The following is an 18876-nucleotide window of genomic DNA, read 5'->3' as shown; positions in this document are numbered from 1 at the left end:
CACTGCTACACTACATTAAAGGACGCCTATCGCTCTGTCCCCCGTGCAGCCTTAGGACTCTCTGATCACTGTCTGGTTCAGCTTATCCTGACACACATGCAAAAACTGAAATCTGCTAAACCTGCTGTAAAGTCAGTGAAAAGATGGACCAACGAGTCAAAGCTGGAGTTACAGGCCTGCTTTGACTGCACTAACTGGAGTGTTTTTGAGGCTGCAGCCACTGGCCTGGACGAACTAACTGACACTGTGACATCTTATGTCAGTTTTTGTGAGGACGTGTGTGCCGACTTAAACCTTCCGCACATACAACAACCAAAAACCCTGGTTCACAGCAAAACTCAGGCAGCTTTGTCAGACCAAGGAGGAGGCCTTCAGAAGTGGGAACAGAGTCTTGTACAACCCAGCCAGGAACACTCTGACTAAGGAGATCAAAGCTGCAAAGAGATGCTATGCTGAAAAGCTAAATAGTTAAACTAAGTAGTTAAACAGTTTTGCAGCCAACGATCCTGCGTCAGTGTGGAGAGGCCTGCACACACTCACCAACTACAGGAGACCATCCCCCAACACCGCTGGTACTCAACAACTGGCAGACGAGCTGAATGGCTTTTATTGTAGTCAACTTGGGACTACATCACATCCTGCAACACCTCGACACTCCAGGGACATAGGCAAGGATCCTGTTTGTGGACTTCAGCTCGATGTTTAACACCATCATCCCGGACATCCTCAGCACCAAACTCACCCAGCTCACTGTGCCAGCCTCCACTTGTCAGTGGATCACAAACTTCCTGACTGACAGGAGTCAACAGGTGAGGCTGGGAAACATCACATCCAGCACCCGGACAATTAGCACTGGCGTCCCCCAGGGATGTGTGGTTTCTCCACTGCTCATCTCCCTCTACACCAACGACTGCACCTCAGGAGACCCATCTGTCAAACTCCTGAAGTTTGCTGATGAGACAACGGTCATCGGCCTCATCCAGGACGGTGATGAGGGACAGTTATATTATCCAAGATGGCGCTGAGTATAGCTGCCTCTGTGTTCGGTGCGCTTTGTTTTGTTTTGTTTTTGTGTGTTAATTCAGTTTTCGTCTGTGATTCCCGATACTCTTTCACCAGGGAGGAGCTCATGAACATCAGGGGAACAACTCCAGCGGATTTAATTCCCACTTTTCTTGCATCATCAGTGGAATTATTGGACATTTTGGTGAAGGGCTCGCTCGCTGACATTAGCGCTGTGAAGCGCCGCAGAGAGGGAAATGAGCTGGGTCACTTGTGTGTCTTTGCCGGCAGGGACTCCGGCACCAAATCACAACAACAGTTATCTCACAGCGCTTTTCATAAAAGAGCAGGTCTAGACCGTACTCTATGATGCTATTTACAGAAGCCCAACAGTTCCCACCAAGAGCAGCACTAGGAGACAGAGGCAAGGAAAAACTTCATTTTAAGAGGCAGAAACCTCGAGCAGAACCATGGCTCAGGGTGGGCGGCCATCTGCCTCGACCGGTTGGGGTGAAGGAGAGAGGGGTGGGGGTGGGGGTGGGGGGGCGCAAGAGAGAGAGAGAGAGAGGGCAGGAGAGGAACAGAGAGAAAAAGAGAGGGATGGAAGGAGAGAGAGGGGAGGGAGGCAGCCTACACAATATACACACAGAGGTACAGACAGTAAAGGTGATGTTGCTATAGACTAAATGAAAAACGGTACAGAAATTTATAGTAGTGTTAATGATAACAATCGTAATGTTAATGATTATAATAACAATAATAACAATAGGACTAGTAACAGTAGTCGTTGCAGCAGAGGGTGTCGAGCAGGAACACGGGGGCAGCAGGTGACCCGCAGCCACAGATCCAGACTCCACAGCTCCAGAGCCAGAAACACCTGCAGGAAGTGATAGGAGGAGAGAGGAGAGGGACGAGAAAGCACAAGACTACCAGAAAGGGGAGAAGTTTTGTTAGTAACATGCAATAATGGGATGAGGTTGCATACAGAGGGAGAGAAAGTAGAGGAGAGAGGAGCTCAGTGCATCATAGGAAATCCCCCGGCAGTCTAGGCCTATAGCAGCATAACTAAGGGATGGTTCAGGACTCACCTGAGCCAGCCCTAACTATAAGCTTTATCAAAGAGGAAAGTCTTAAGCCTACTCTTAAATGTGGAGATGGTGTCTGCCTCCTGAACCCAAACTGGAACCTGGTTCCACAGGAGAGGAGCTTGATAGCTGGACGCTCTGGTTCCTAGTCTACTTTTGGAGACTCTAGGAACCACAAGTAACCCTGCATTCTGGGAGCACAGTGCTCTGGTGGGGTAGTAAGGTACTATGAGCACCATTACAGTCATCATCATCATCATAGTCATAATCATCATCATAGTCATTATCATCATCATAGTCATCATCATCATCATCACAGTCATCATCATCATCATCATCATAGTCATTATCATCATCATCACAGTCATCATTATCATCATTCTAGTCATTATCATCATCATCATAGTCATTATCATCATCATAGTCATCACTATTACAGTCATCATCATCATCATCATAGTCATCACCATCATCATCATAGTCATCACCAATACAGTCATCATCATCATAGTCATAATCATCATCATCATAGTCATAATCATCATCATAGTCATTATCATCATCATAGTCATAATCATCATCATAGTCATCATCATCATCATCATCATCATCATCATCATCATAGTCATAATCATCATCATAGTCATCATCATCATCATTCTAGTCATTATCATCATCATCATAGTCATCACTATTACAGTCATCATCATCATCATAGTCATCACCATCATCATCATAGTCATCACCAATACAGTCATCATCATCATAGTCATAATCATCATCATCATAGTCATCACCAATACAGTCATCATCATCATAGTCTTAATCATCATCATCATAGTCATCACCAATACAGTCATCATCATCATAGTCTTAATCATCATCATCATAGTCATCACCAATACAGTCATCATCATCATAGTCTTAATCATCATCATCATCATCATCATAGTCATCACCAATACAGTCATCATCATCATAGTCTTAATCATCATCATCATAGTCATCACCAATACAGTCATCATCATCATAGTCATAATCATCATCATCATAGTCATCACCAATACAGTCATCATCATCATAGTCTTAATCATCATCATCATAGTCATCACCAATACAGTCATCATCATCATAGTCTTAATCATCATCATCATAGTCATCAACAATACAGTCATCATCATCATAGTCATAATCATCATCATCATAGTCATCACCAATACAGTCATCATCATCATAGTCTTAATCATCATCATCATAGTCATCAACAATACAGTCATCATCATCATAGTCTTAATCATCATCATCATGGTCATCAACAATACAGTCATCATCATCATAGTCATAATCATCATCAGGGTGCGAATTATACAGTGACAACCGGGTCAAAAACAGGAAACCTTCTTACAAACTTACAAACTTACAAACTTTACAGTTTCCTTGCCTTGCCCTGTCAAAATGTATATCTAAAATAACTAATCCCCATTTCACTGCTCATGCCTAAACACCAGTGTTGGCTTACAGTTACATAAAATTTGAAATTACACAGTGATAATGAGGTGACAGGAGTGACAGGAATAAGGAGTTAAGTGTATTAAAGCAGCTATCACCATCATCATAGTCATTATCATCATCAGTCATCATCATCATAGTCATCACCATCATCATAGTCATAATCATCATCATAGTCATCATCATCATCATCATAGTAATTATCATCATCATAGTCATCATCATCATCATAGTCATCATCATCATCATAGTCATTATCATCATCATAGTCATCATCATCATCATAGTCATCATCATCATCATAGTCATTATCATCATCATAGTCATTATCATCATCATAGTCATCATCATCATCATAGTCATTACCATCATCATAGTCATCATCATCATCATAGTCATTATCATCATCATAGTCATTATCATCATCATAGTCATCATCATCATCATAGTCATTACCATCATCATAGTCATCATCATCATCAGGGTGCGAATTATACAGTGACAACCGGGTCAAAAACAGGAAACCTTCTTACAAACTTACAAACTTACAAACTTTACAGTTTCCTTGCCTTGCCCTGTCAAAATGTATATCTAAAATAACTAATCCCCCATTTCACTGCTCATGCCTAAACACCAGTGTTGGCTGACAGTTACATAAAATTTGAAATTACACAGTGATAATGAGGTGACAGGAGTGACAGGAATAAGGAGTTAAGTGTATTAAAGCAGCTAGATAGCTAACTACTGACATCATTAACCTGCAGTGTCTCCAGCAGCGTGTGATGCACTGACTGGAGCGAGTGATGTGGGCAAACAAGATGTTAAACTAATGTCAATGTTAGGAAATAGTACGGTCCATTTTAGGGGTGTCTGATATTCTATTTCAAGATTCTTAAATATAAGGCATGAGTACGGGAAATGTATTGTAATATTTACAATTACAGGTAAGAAAGACATCCCTGAACTGTTGTTTTTGCCTCTTTTGGGGGACCCCCCCCCCATCATCATCATTTTTTGCAAGTAAAAATACACTGGGTCTAGTCTGGTGGGTTTTAGCGGTATTTTCATTTGCGTGTAGCAATCGGGACACTTTAATAAGGGGACAACCAATTAGTGATTTTCTTATACATGTTTGGACTACATAAAGGTAAGAAATGAGCTTTCAGTGTGGTGCCACGAGATCTGCGTTTAATTCTCTATTAGATTCCATTGGCTTCTCTCAGAGTGTTTATAAACCGACTCACTGTTTTAACCGCACCCTCGACCTTGTTCTGCTATGTCTGTCTGATAGTGCTGTAGCTAATAAGGATGTGATTCCATCAGCTCTAAATTCATTATCAAGTCACAAAGTAACAGAATAACTATGCTAATCTCAGTCCCTCCGATCATCTTGTTGATAGTGCTGCAGGCTCGCTGAAAATGACACTTGTTACTTCATGAGCTTCTTTAATGATAAATTCTAACTATTAGAACAAAATTCACCAAGACCCGCCCTCAACTGGCACCGACTTATCACCAAACTGAGGAACCTTAGAAACAGCTGTAAAACCAGATATATGTTTAGACTACTTTGCTTCCCTCAGTCTTTACCAACTAACTTCATTAATTTCTTCATCTAAACCATCAACCTGCCTCTTAGACCCCATCCCGACTAGGCTGCTTAAAGAAGTTTAGTCAGCACTTCTTTACTAGATATGATATATGAGGCTGGATTACTGCAATTCCTTATTATCAGGCTGCTCAAAAAAGTCCATTAAGACTCTGACAGGAACCAGGAAAAGAGATTACATTTCATAAATCCTTCTGCTCACCTACAAAGCTCTTAATGGTCAGGCACCATCTTATCTTAAAGAGCTCATAGTACCTTACTACCCCACCAGAGCACTGCGCTCCCAGAATGCACGGTTACTTGTGGTTCCTAGAGTCTCCAAAAGTAGACTAGGAGCCAGAGCGTTCAGCTATCAAGCTCCTCTCCTGTGGAACCAGGTTCCAGTTTGGGTTCAGGAGGCACATTTAAGAGTAGGCTCAAGACATTTTTCTTTGATAAAGCTTATAGTTAGGGCTGACTCAGGTGAGTCCTGAACCATCCTCTAGTATAGCATATGGGTGGTAAAGCAGGACCTGTGACAATAACTTATGTTGCTGTGGGAATCTATTCTATCTATGTCTAATCTATTGCACCGTCGCCACCTCTCTATAATAATAAAAATAATTAGAATAATAACATATACCATGACAATAACTAATTTGGAAAAAAATATATATACAGTATATATCTATATCTATATAGATATATATACAATATTTTTTCCCCAAACGTCAACAGCTAAATGTGCAACATGAAAAATGTTAAAAGGAAAAGTACAATTTATTCCCTTTCCAAAACCTAAAAAAAATCCAGGAAAATGTAGGCTGTCTATTGTTTCTAATGTAATGTTAGTTAGCTAATGCTAGATAACTAATGCTAGCTACTACTTAATGTAACGTTGTAAAGCTCTATTTAATAATGGTAATAGTGAATAGAGACCTAACCAGCTTTACAGAAGCAGTGTTAATCCTTAATATCATTGTCCTCTTTTTCAATAGTCAATAATAATACAGTGGTTCACTTTTACTCAGATCGGTAGGCTTTAGCGCTTCAAATGCACAATGCAACTGCAAAACTGTCTGCTTCTTTCTGAGATAGATTTTTCCAAAAATTAGACAATATTTCTCCAGGGAGTTCAGTAATAGACTGTGTATGCACCGTGATAAAAGTCCGACAGGTCCCGACAGTTTGTCGGACTTAGCAGCAGTAACTAAGGGGGGTGTGGCTTAGCGAAGGCTCAAGTGTGAGGATGTGGGTATTAAACTGTGTGTGTGCCGTAGCTGGCCTCTTTTCAGGACATGGTGTTGTGTTATGAGTAGGCCAACATAATGTCTTGCCTCTCTGTCGAAGAGGAATTTGGTTGCCGTGATTCAGGAGGTTATTATACTGAAACTGCCTGAAAAAGTCTGCATAATTTCAGCACTGTGGACTCCACCTGCACTCAGCTGTTTGTAGTGAAGTTTAAGGATTTTGACAGTGACAGCACTGGCCATGCTCCTGGCTCTCTGTTTGACTTCTGTACTTTGCAAATACAAAAGTCTAAGTGACACAGTCCGACTCTAAAATCTATCACATGATTGTAGCCTACTTTAGATTGCTGCGTCCAGGCGCACGCAGCACAGCCGCAGCAGCAGTATGTGTGTGTTGGAGAGAGACGCACGCTAAGAGAACGGTTGAATTTAATATGTTAATATGGAAATAAATCGATTTAAGGAGCTTTAAATTAGGTATTTACTGCATCTAATCTTATCAGTTGTTAAACTGTGCAAAACGAGGAAACAAGGCAAATAAATTTGCCAATATAGGGTTCCCTTCTAGACAGCAGTGTGTGTGTGTGTGTGTGCTTTGTAATGGTGTAGCCCAAGGGTCCATAATAACAGCCTGCATTAGGGCCCGGTGTTACTACCTTACGCCAATGACTTCAACTCTGAAAGCGGGCGCGTGTGTGCATGAGACGACAACGGCCGCGAAAGTTTTTTAGGCTACACACATAGCCATGCATTTATACTTGGGTGTCGGTGTGTCCATCGTTCTGCAATTACAGCCCCAAGCGCTAGTTGGCGGTAGTGCTATAGCGTCCACTGTGTTGACTTTTGCCGACCGAGCAGGCTAACTTCCACTTAAGCCCTTCTCTAACGTGAACGGGGGTAAAATTGTCTACGTGTGGCTGGTATAGACTTTTCAAATGTTGGATGGATGGATCATATTTTGATTGTGCTCGGGTTTTGACTGTCAAATATATTGGTTCACCAATGTTACAGTCGCTGTTTTGGCCATTAGTAAAAGTTACTTCAAAGCACGGGGCATTTCCTGTCGGCTCGGAGGCATTGCGAGGCTACCCAGCCCGACCAATCACAGTGCTTAAGGTCCACGTCATCTTGACGGGTAGTTAAATTTTTGAGGAGGTGTACCTCCGGCTACGCCGTAGGTGACGGCTTAGGGTAGGAGGCTACGCAGAGGCTACGCCATCGGTTCGACGCAGAAGTATAAATTGCACATAACACCACTCTCTCCCCATGAGTCCAAGCATCACTGGCAATAGCGGCCGGAGTTTATTTCTATAATTTTCAGTTGCTGTGCTGCTTTAGCAGATGCTTTAATAAATTCAATTCACTTTTTGCTGGTCGCACAAAGTTTACAACAGACAATGTTCTTTGCATCTTAGACTGTGAGACAATAATGGCAGTATCTACTTACAGCTATGGAAAAACCTCTCCCTTGTTCTTTATTCTTCATTTAGCTTTAAAGACTGTTCATTTTGGGGACAGGTCGCTGCTGAGTAGGCCTACCTGCTGACTTAAACACTATATGGTCTGGTGCCCTGACCTGCAGTCATTCACGTCAGGAATGGTGCGTTCAGTAAGGCAGCGTTACTTGGAATAGCAACTGTAATAATAATAATGTTGGAAATAGTAATTACACTACTCTTTAACGTGAAAGGTAATTATTACCGCTCAACACATTACGTAACACTGATGCACGAGAGCGACTGGGGTACACACTGCTCAAGCGTGGAATTGGTCAGCTTAAAGCAAACAAATATCCTTGTTGATACTTGGAAAGGGAAAAAAAGTCTGTAGATGCCCTCAAAGCCTCTCCATTTCACTCATGCAGCTCCTGTAACCCCCGACCCCCGTTTTGTATTTTTTTACAGATCTGCATGATTCGCGAGGGTCAGACTTTCAGGTCAGAAAATCCGGAATCCAGAATTAATCCGGAAAAATCACATCCCTGATTCAGTCTGTACCAACATTACCTTTACTGTCTGTACCTCTGTATGTAGGCTATATTGTTTAGGCTGCTCTTTTATGAAAAGCGCTGTGAGATAACTGTTGTTGTGATTTGGCGCTATATAAATAAAATTGAAAGTGAATTGAAATTGAAGGTTTAGTGCATAGTGCTTGCTCTTGGTGGGAATTGTTGGGTTTCTGTAATAATAATGGTCTAGACCTGCTCTTTTATGAAAAGCGCTATGAGATATCTGTTGTTATGACTTGGCGCTATATAGGACGATATGGCCAAAAATGTTATCACGATAAACAGTTTCATATCTTTTGATATCAATTATTATCACGAAAAGTATGAAATCATTATTTCTTTCAAGTTTAAAGGCTGATTTCTGCTCCTGAGTAAAAGTTGAAAAAACCTGATGGTTAATTGTGGTCTTAACTTTTCTTAATGGTCAACACTTGATGCCAAACAGTGGATCACTTCACAAATCTAAGGTAGAACATTCAAAACTCTTTTTCAACAAATATGCAAGTAAAATCAAGTAAAAGCTTTTTTCAGTAATTATTCCTCCACAAAATAAACTTCTTAATAAAAAAATAAGTCCTAATTTGTGTATGATTCAAGTGAATAAAGTCAAAGTTATATTGTTATTGAAAACAATTATATTGCAATAATTATTGTTATTGTTTTATTGTCCAGCCGTAGCGCTATATAAATAAAATTGAATTTAATATTATGACAATTAGCCCCCCCACGATCTGTCTATTCTGCTGGGTTGCAACAGCAGGATTCACTCTGGTGAGTCAGTACACATTAGCAAGGAGACCAGAGTTATTGATTTCCTTGTAAATGTTAATAGTGAATATTCAGGGCACAGAATCCTCCAAATATGGTCTGGAAAAGCAGAGAAATACAGGATATCTCTATCTAAAGGATACCCAGCAAACATAAACTTTCAAATGACACAAATAACTTGTCAATACTGGTTCAGAATCAGAATCAGAAAAAGCTTTTTTGTCAAGTAGTGTTTTACACATACAAGGAATTTGCTGTGGTGATAAGGTGCTACAGGTAGAAAAACATACAGTCAATATTACAATACATACAGAATAATAAAAGAATAGAGAAAGATAATACAACTATTTGCAGAGAAAAGACGTGTTGCAATGGAAGAGAGTATTGTGTTCATAAATATAAATTGCAACAACAAAGAGTTACAATTAACACGAATATGTGCAGTGTGCCAGGTTTGAGCATGTGCAGAGACAGTTGTACTATTTTTAAAAGGGGGGAGTGTCAGTGGGGGACCTGGTCTTGTTAAAGGGGCTAGCTGCAGATGGGAAGAAGCTGCAGGCAAGAGGTTTTGGTCCTGATGGACTACAGCCTCCTGCCAGAGGGTAGAGTCTGAAACAGTTTGTGTCCAGGGTGGGAGGAGTCAGCTGCAATCTTTCCACAGTGGTGAAATGGGAGTCACACAGGATGATGGGAGAGGGTGGGGCTGTGGTCTTTCTAAAATCCACGATCATCTCCACTGTCTTCAGAGTGTTGAGCTCCAGACACAGACACCTCCACCTTTTGTTTTGCTGGAGAGCTCTGTTGCCACTCTGAAGAGTTGGAAGCCTGCCAGCTGCAGCTCCGGGAATCACAGCTATACTAGAAGTCATTAACACACCCTGCAGAAACTACACATCATCTCCCAACACAATGCCACTGTTGAATTTCAGTCTGGATGCACGTTTTGTTGAAGGAGAACAGCTGATTTTGCCTTCGTATGAGAAAAAAGAGCTAGCAGCCTGTCTGGATACAACAGCCAAACAAGGTTACTTTCACCAAGTCTGTGATTGGGTGATTTTGTGGCTGTGCCAAGTTAAGCAAACACAGAGGCAGAGTTGATAGCAGAACAGAGACCAAGCGAGTGCAGAGACAGAGCACATTTTCAATTCAATTTTATTTATACATTATTATCTCATTGCACTTTTCATAAAGAGCAATTCCAGACCGTACTCTTTGTAATATTATTTACAGAGACCCAATTCCAACACTTCCAAGCACCTGGCAAGACAGGCAAGGCAAAAACATCAAGCAGAATTATGGGTCGGGGGGCAGCCATCTGCCTTGACCAGTTGGGGGTGAGGGAGGGAGAGAAAGAGAGCAAGAGAGAGGGATGAGTGGTGGGGGGGAGCTCCCAAGACAACATCCACACAGAAATACAGACAGTAAAGGTAGTAGAGGTACAGACTGAAAATGAATAATTGTACTGAATAATAATATTAATAATAATAATAAGAAGAAGAATAGGACTAGTAACAATAACAAAGGGTGTCGAGCAGGGACATGGTAGCAGCAGGCTCCAGAGCCAGAAATACCTGCAGAAAGTGATACGAGGAGAGAGGAGAGGGACGAGAAAGCACAAGACTATGGGAGAGTAAGAAGTCGGGTTAGTAAGATGCAATAATGGGTTAAGAATGCATACAGATGGAGAGAGAGAGGAGGAGAGATGAGCTCAGCGCATCATGGGAAGTCTAGGTCTACAGCAGCATAACTAATCAATGAACACATTTGTGTGAATCTTTTCTGAGTGAAAATGTTAAGTTCAGATTCTTTCTACAAGCTTTTGTGAGTTTTTATTTTGTGATATTTTTATTTTAATACATGTACAATTTATTGTTCCACAAGTGCTTACATCAAGTCTATAAGCTCTCGCATTTTGCACAGACTGCTGGTAAATAGTTGGCTATTTCACATGAGAACAGAACTGACACTGCCCTCTGGTGGGCATGTTGTTAACCGCAAAGTAACAGAACTTAATTTTACAAATGGAACATGACTACATTTCTGCAACATATTTAGATCTGTACATTGCAAAGTAATAGGCTAACTATTCCAAAATGTGACACTAAATGCAATAGAAATGGTAGATCAGTCACACATCAATTCAATTTTATTTATATAGCGCCAAATCACAACAACAGTTTTGAACCAAGGATGATGAACTCACATGATCAATGTCTTGAAACCCTATGGCTGCCAGCATGCACCATATTGAATAGATTTTAATGGAATAAAACAGATCAGAATTAGAAGTGAATGCATTTGGAGGATTTCCTCTAAGTTATCTTACGATTTTTTTGTATTTTCCTTGTGATTTGGCGCTATATAAATAAAATTGAATTGAATTGAATTGAAAACGCCCAAAAATATATGTATACAAAGAAAAATGGGTAAAAAAAAAAGGTTTTTAAAAAGTCTAAAGCGTTACCCATTGTTGTAATGTTCCTTTTATTTATGACTGCCCCTTCAGATCGTGTCCAAATTTCAAATACACTACTGTATGTTTTTGTTGTTCACTGAAGACATTTGGGTATGAGACCAGAGTTCAGAATTTCAGCTATCATTTCCTGGTATTCACATCTACATGTGTTAAACAACTCAGGACATTACGTTACGACAATACGTTTGTATTAGACCACAGCATTCTTAGGTGAACAAAACTATTAGAACAAATAATCTTAAAGTAAATAACATAATAATTAATAATAATAATAATAATAACATTAATATTTGGTGGCATAACCCTTGCTTGCAATAACTGCCTCAAGCCTGCGACCCATCGACATCACCAAACTGTTGCATTCTTCATTTGTGATGCTATTCCAGGCTTTTACCGCAGCTTCTTTCAGTTCTTGTTTGTTTCGGTGTGTTTCTCCCTTCAGTCTCCTCTTAAGGAGGTGAAATGCAGCTCTGTTGGGTTAAGGTCAGCTGACTGACTAGGCCAGGCAAAAACCTTCTACTTTTTCCCCTGATGAAGTCCTTTGTTTTGTTGGCAGTGTGCTTTGGGTCATTGTCCTGCTGCATGATAAACTTCCTCCCCATTAGTTTCAATGCATTTCTCCGTAAATTGGCAGACAAAAAGTTTCTGTCCACTTCTGAATTCATTCTGCTGCTACCATCATCAGTTGCATCATCAATAAATATTAATGAGCCTGTTCCAGAAGCAGCCATGCACGCCCAAGCCATGACATTACCTCCACCATGCTTCACAGATGAGCTTGGATGCTTCGGATCAGAAGCAGTTCCTTTCTTTCTCCACACTTTGGCCTTTCCATCACTTTGCTAGAGATTAATCTTGGTCTCATCAGTCCATAAGATTGTGTTCCATAACTTTTGCAGCTCATCTCTGTACTTCTTTGCAAATTTCAATCTGGCCTTCCGTTTCTTCCTGCTGATGAGTGGTTTGCATCTTGTGGTGTGGCCTCTATATTTCTGCTCTCTGAGTCTTCTTCCAACAGTGGATTGTGATACCTTCATCCTGCACTGTGGAGGTCGTTGCTGATGTCACTTACTGATGTTTTAGGGTTTTCTTCACAGCTCTCACCATATTTCTGTCATCAACTACTGTTGTTGTCCTTGGCCGACCTGTTTGACGTCTGTTGCTCAGTACACCAGTAGTTTCTTTCTTTTTCAGGACATTCCAAATTGTTGTGCTTGCTCTGCCCAATGTTTGTCTAATGGCTCTGCTCGATTTTCCTCCTTTTCTCAGCTTGACAATCGCGTGCTTTTCTCACACAGACAGCTCTCTGGTCTTCATGTTGGTTTATCCTCTTTAACAGGAAATGCTGTCTTTGTAGGTTTGAACCAAGGATGAAAACTTAGACTAGTCACGCAGAGCTATTTAATGTTTGATCAACCTAAAAGGCAACACCTGGGCAACAAGAAACATCTGGCAGTCACATGTTCCAATAGTTTTGGAGGGGACTGTATCTGTGCAACGTCAAGCAGTAGCACACCAAATGCTGTTTGTAAAGCCATGAACACTGTGATGCTTTGTGCTTTGGGTCTCCCTCCCTGCATGACAACACATTGGTGTATTACACATGGAAGTCTTAGCAGAAAAAAGTAGAATTGACAAAACTGTTTTCTAATAACAACTCAGTCCACCCATCTGCTGGTGCTCTTTGCATTACTGCAGCCAAACTGGAACCTGGACTGTGCCATTACGCGTCCTGGTGTTTTTGCCCCTTTTCTGTCTCTCTGTTACTTTATTTAAAAAATATTCATGACTTCACAATTTTTCAGCATGCAGTAACATATTATCTTATAGTGGATGAATGATCACAGCAACAAACTGAGCTGTCAACATTTCTCAGAAGAGCTGATGAATGATGCATTTCAGCAGCTACAGCCACGTAGCCTATGTTCTATAATGCACTGCACAGAGACGCAGAGGGCTGTGATTGGCTGTGAGCTGCAGGAGCATGAGGTCTGGAAATATAAAATCGGTCTGTTAGGAGTGAGCATGTTAGTACCTGCTGAGTAGGGGAACATCAACACTTTAATCTGCACTGTTTGGACACAGAAAGAGGATTTGTTTCGTCTGTCCAAACATGAGACTCACCACTCTAGTTGTGGTGTGCGGGCTGATTGTTGGTCACGGAGGGAGTGTAGAAGCAGCTTTACCGGAATTTGACACTGCACAGAGGACACATGCAACAGGTGAGCAACCTTAATGAGATTCCTTATAACAAAGAAGTGCAACTAAAATCTAAAACTGATGATTTTTATTTTATAATATTTTCTGCTGTTTTCCTCAGGATCAGTCCTCTCCACACTCAGGAGAAGAACTGCAGAAGAGTTTTTGACTGAGGATCCAAACCTGTGCTTCTCCCTGAGAGAGAATGAAGACCAGCGGCAGCTTCTATGCAATGACCGCAGGAGCAAATTCAACTTCAACCCGTTCGGCCTTCGCTTTGGGAAACGCTACAACGGCTACATTTATAGAAGAGCCATTAAAAGAGCCAGGACAAATAAGTTTTCACCCCTGTCTCTCTTCCCACGAGAACTGGAGGTGCCTAGATGAAACCAATTTGTCTTCCTCTCTTCCATACTATGTGTTAAATTTAACTTAAGATAAAGTTATGTTTTTGTGAATAACACTTTTGTATCTACCTTTACTTTGACATTCTTTTAAGATCTACAAGAAAGGAATTCAGAATAAAATAAAATTAGAAAGGGAAACAGAAAGCCTCAGACAATATCATTTTGTAACATGTTTGCTCTAAGTCATCTATGAAATCCAAATGAAATGCTCCATTTGGACTTTTCTGAGGACAGCAAAGATGTCTGTAATTTCACAATTAAAGTGTATGGTTTGTTTATTTTCTACAGTGTTTTCATCCAACCATTAGATGGCACTGCAGTGCCTTTTAAAATTACACTACAGACAACATAAGGCAGCTAGATACAGCATGTGGTGCATCATTGTGTGCACAAGTGCAAAAAATAAAAACTAATATATAACAATAATTGAACATATAAAATGTAAAAATAAACAATATGTAAAATATAAATAATCAGGGGTGCTTGCCAAACAACTCTTGGATATTCTTAAAAGGGCTATATGTATTTTTTCAATGAAATGACTTATTAATAAATCAGATTTTCGTTGCCTTATTGTCAATGGGCTCAAATCTCACTTAGAAATGAAGCACACGCCTGTTTGCTCTGTTGCTTGCACCAGCCACTATTCTGCTTTTAATGTGAGGTCTCCGGGTTGGATTCAGCTCTGTGAGCGCTCCAGAGGTTCTGTCAGACTACAGCGACAACACCACAGCTAACGACATGGAGTCCACTAACACCATACAACAACCGGCTCACAGCAAAACACAGACTCCACGTAAGGATACATATAAATAAATATTAGTCATTTAGCTGACGCTTTTATCCAAAGTGCTTTACAATTGTCAGAGGCCGCACACCTCTGGAGCAACTAAGTGTCATGCTGAGGGACACATTGGTGGATGTGTCACTGTGGAAATTGAACCCTGGTCACCCGCACCACAGGCATGTGTTTTATCAACTGCATCATCACCACCCCACAACAACAATAAAGGTTTATGTGTTATGTGAAAGCCCATCAGACCAAACAGATTCAGATGATGTCGAGTAATTTCACAGTGAACATTAGAAAAGCTGGAGTGATGGAGAGAGTCACGTTAGCTCGACAGCTAACACCGAGCAGTTGCTAACGTTATCCGGTGTAAAGTTGTATCGATTTCCACATTACATCACCAACTAACATGACCCATGTTACTATCCTGTGTACCACCGGTATTATGTCAAAGTGTTGAGTTAGCTTGCAAGAAAGGATGTAACGGTAAAAAGCAAATGTGGAGCGATTTGTTTTCGTTCGTTATGTTCCATTTAGATTTATTGTGGTTTTACTGATGCTCCGGTACGTGGCTTCTCCACCTCTCCGTCGCTGTAACTAACATGACCCACATAATATACAATACTGCAGCAAAACGGCGACAACACAGAGGAAGAACCATCCACTAACGGAAGTTACTTACTGTGGTCTAACTGTTATAAAGTGTAACACAATCCCGTTATAATATTCAGTCTAGCTCACGAACCGTATTATCATCCAATACATGTTTGTTAGCTGTGCTCACCTTGCTGAGCCTCCGGTAAAAGATGCACAGATAGTAAATACAGTTACTGAAAAGCTGCAGGCGAGCTAACAATGTAGCATGTCGGCTAAATGAAGTAAATGTACCGAAGTACATGATGTAATTATCATGTAATGAGCATAGGTATCGAGCGTGGATTAGTAGTATTGTGCCAATATGCTGCTCGCTGTGCTGAATGAAAGATATTCAGCTACCTCTGAGCAGTGAACATTGAACAAACAGTACCTGAACATGTCTAGAGAAAAGCCACAGTCTGCATGCATTCTGTGTTTATTGCAGGATTTCTCTATGAAAACGGTTGTGTTTTGGATTATGCTTGCTTATGAGTTAAAGCGAGCACGCTTATGAAGCACATATCTGGTTCTTAAAACCACACTAGTCGCCGCTGAAAAGTTTCAAATGCCCTTTAAGGAATTTATTTAACGTTATACGTTTAAATAATCCCCTAATATCAATAGCCATTTATATTAATCCAACACCACAACAGAGCGAACAACCCCACAGCAAGTAATGTAGCTAACGTTAGCTAAGTTATGGGTTAGCAAACTGTTGCTACAGTTGCTGCTGCTAAGCTAACATGAAGCTAATATGCAGTTGACAAGAGCCAGCTAGTGATGTGCGATACCATTTAATTCCTATATGATACCAAGTAATACCCAGGCTGGTGTTGCTGATACCAATACCAATACTTTTTACATATTTTATTTCTAGTTTAATGTGACCACCCCCTCTCGTTTTGGTATTTATGAGGGAAATAAAAAGTAGGCTGTAGCTTACAGATTCCAACTAATAACTGCATAATGACATATCCTGCTCAGAACTGCTGCTTCATAACGTCATCATATTATTTTGACTAAATCTAAGAAGTTTGCGGTGTTGCCAAAGTATTTCAGTCTTTGCACAAACATCAAAGCTGCTCACTTCAAAGAAGCTAATTAGACCATCCTGGTGACAGTAAGATTCTTATTATAAAACACAAATGCACTCCACATTACTGAGTTTAGATATCAATCCTTCTATATGAGTTACGATCCTAGAGCAGGAAACATTGATACTTTAGTATTGATCCGCACATCCCTAGGGCCAGCACAGCAGCTCCAGATGGCAATACACACAACTCTAAAATATATTAAATAGATTCTCTTCTGTCATTGAAATAATAAAATAGGAGATAACCACTAATTGCATCAGTGATGGACTCCCAAAAAGATTTTCCTCTCAGTAAAGGTTTGTTGTACCTTTTGGATCGGTTTTTATTGCACAGATTTTTTGGTGATGATTAGTCTGAACTCCAAATACATTATACTCCTTTCAATCCAGTTTTCTTTATATATGCTATGCTCTTGGAGTTGACCATAATATGGCGGTTGTTATGAACAAACCACAATTTCAATTTTGGCCGTTAATCGGAAGGTCGGCGGTTCAATCCCTGGCCCCCTGGTTGCGTGTCGAAGTGTCCTTGGGCAAGATACTGAACCCCAAATTGCCCCTGGCGGCTATTCCGCCAGTGTATGAGTGAGTGTGAATGTTAGTTTCCGTTTGAGCACTTAGGGTCAGTGTATGAATGTGTGTGACTGGTGAATGCAGATGTAGTGTAAAAGCGCTTTGAGTGGTCGAAAAGACTAGAAAGGCGCTATACAAGTACGGAGCATTTACATTCCCTCCCGTTTATTAGTACTGCGCACGCTGACAGTCAGTAAGGGACCGTCACGAAATTACCTAGTCTGTGTGTCATTAGTCAGCCTATGCAACAGAGCCTTTTCAGTCCATGTGTGTAAAAATATGGAAGCTCCCTTATTTAGTTCATGCTTTCTCTTCAGAAGTTATCCATCTTTGTTCATTTCGTCCTCATATATGTCATTATTCGCACTTGTTTATCTCATATTATCTTGCTTTTATTCATTACTATTTCAGATGTCTAAAATGTCATTTGTTTATTCTCTTTACAGTTACCACACACAGTTAACACACACACCCACACATACACATAAACATATACTCATTTCATTCTACAATAAACAAGTTGCAAGAAAAGGAGTGTGAGAGTGTCCTTGGATTGGGAAGATTACCAACATCATCTTAATTGTTCTAACCGGACAAACTGTGGAGGTGTACAGCAACAAAGACACATCAAATAATTCATTCATTTATAGAGGTCTCAAGTTTGGGGATCAGAAGCCAACACCTCTTTTATAATGATCATTACCAAATATCCAGAGTTTTATTAACCATGTAATCTTGTAGGTGCAGTTAAAATGAAAAAATCTAAAACATCCCATCCTCAGTTAGCTTTCTCTAAACTGAATAGGCTACTTCTTTCTTAAGAAGTATTCTGCTTCTTTTCCACAAACAAATTATGAATTTCTTCACATCATTAACAAAAGGTGACACTATTTAAGTAATTTTAGAAAAATAAAACACATACACACAGCCCTTCATGAGGTTCAAATTTATTAAGTTACAGTTTACAGGGTCAGATGATGTTTAAAAGCTAGATGTTTCCACCTTTCCACTGCTGCTCCATCACCCTTTGCTAACATGGAGGAAACAGGAGAGGACGGAAAATCTACCTTCACACTCGCCCTGTCACAAATTCACTATCTGTTTACTGTACACGGTCTTAGGGTCTTTGTGATTACCCAAAGGGAACTAAATGAACGACTCAATACAGTAAGTGGTGAAGGAGGATAGTGACACTTTTTTTGACGCTTTTTGAGGGTTGTGTTTGATCCTGGTCCAATCAGCTAAAACACAATAATCCATAAAGAATACAGTAATACAGGTCAGTTGACATCTCCTTAAACAGTAACACAGCAACAGCAGCCTACTAGCGTTTGGGGAGCAAATGTGCTTATTTTTTAAGAGCACACCAGTGTTTTTTAGACAGGAAGTAGATGGTGACATAATGCAGCACTTATATGAAAACAGTAAAATCACACTGGATGCATGTAAAACTGAAATTCTCACTAATACATTTTAAAAAAATATTGGT

At 40.3% G+C, this 18876-nt stretch overlaps 1 protein-coding gene across 1 annotated transcript in view; it reads right to left on the bottom strand.

Moving 5' to 3' along the window:
- Positions 1–18318: 18318 nt before the first annotated feature.
- The window catches only part of LOC119908303 (L-lactate dehydrogenase B chain), a 14266-nt gene continuing 13708 nt past the window's right edge, over positions 18319–18876 (bottom strand). Inside the window, exon 8 of the mRNA XM_038726015.1 lies at positions 18319–18876. This exon is cut by the window's right edge and continues 286 nt beyond it. The gene's annotated coding sequence lies outside the window, so the exon portion shown is untranslated.

The sequence above is a fragment of the Micropterus salmoides genome, unplaced genomic scaffold (genome assembly GCF_014851395.1).
Source record: "Micropterus salmoides isolate LMB-PRFRI ecotype aquatic unplaced genomic scaffold, ASM1485139v1 Ms_hic_scaffold_175, whole genome shotgun sequence".
In the NCBI taxonomy this organism is placed as follows: domain Eukaryota; kingdom Metazoa; phylum Chordata; class Actinopteri; order Centrarchiformes; family Centrarchidae; genus Micropterus; species Micropterus salmoides.
This window is presented reverse-complemented; position numbering and strand designations above follow the sequence as displayed.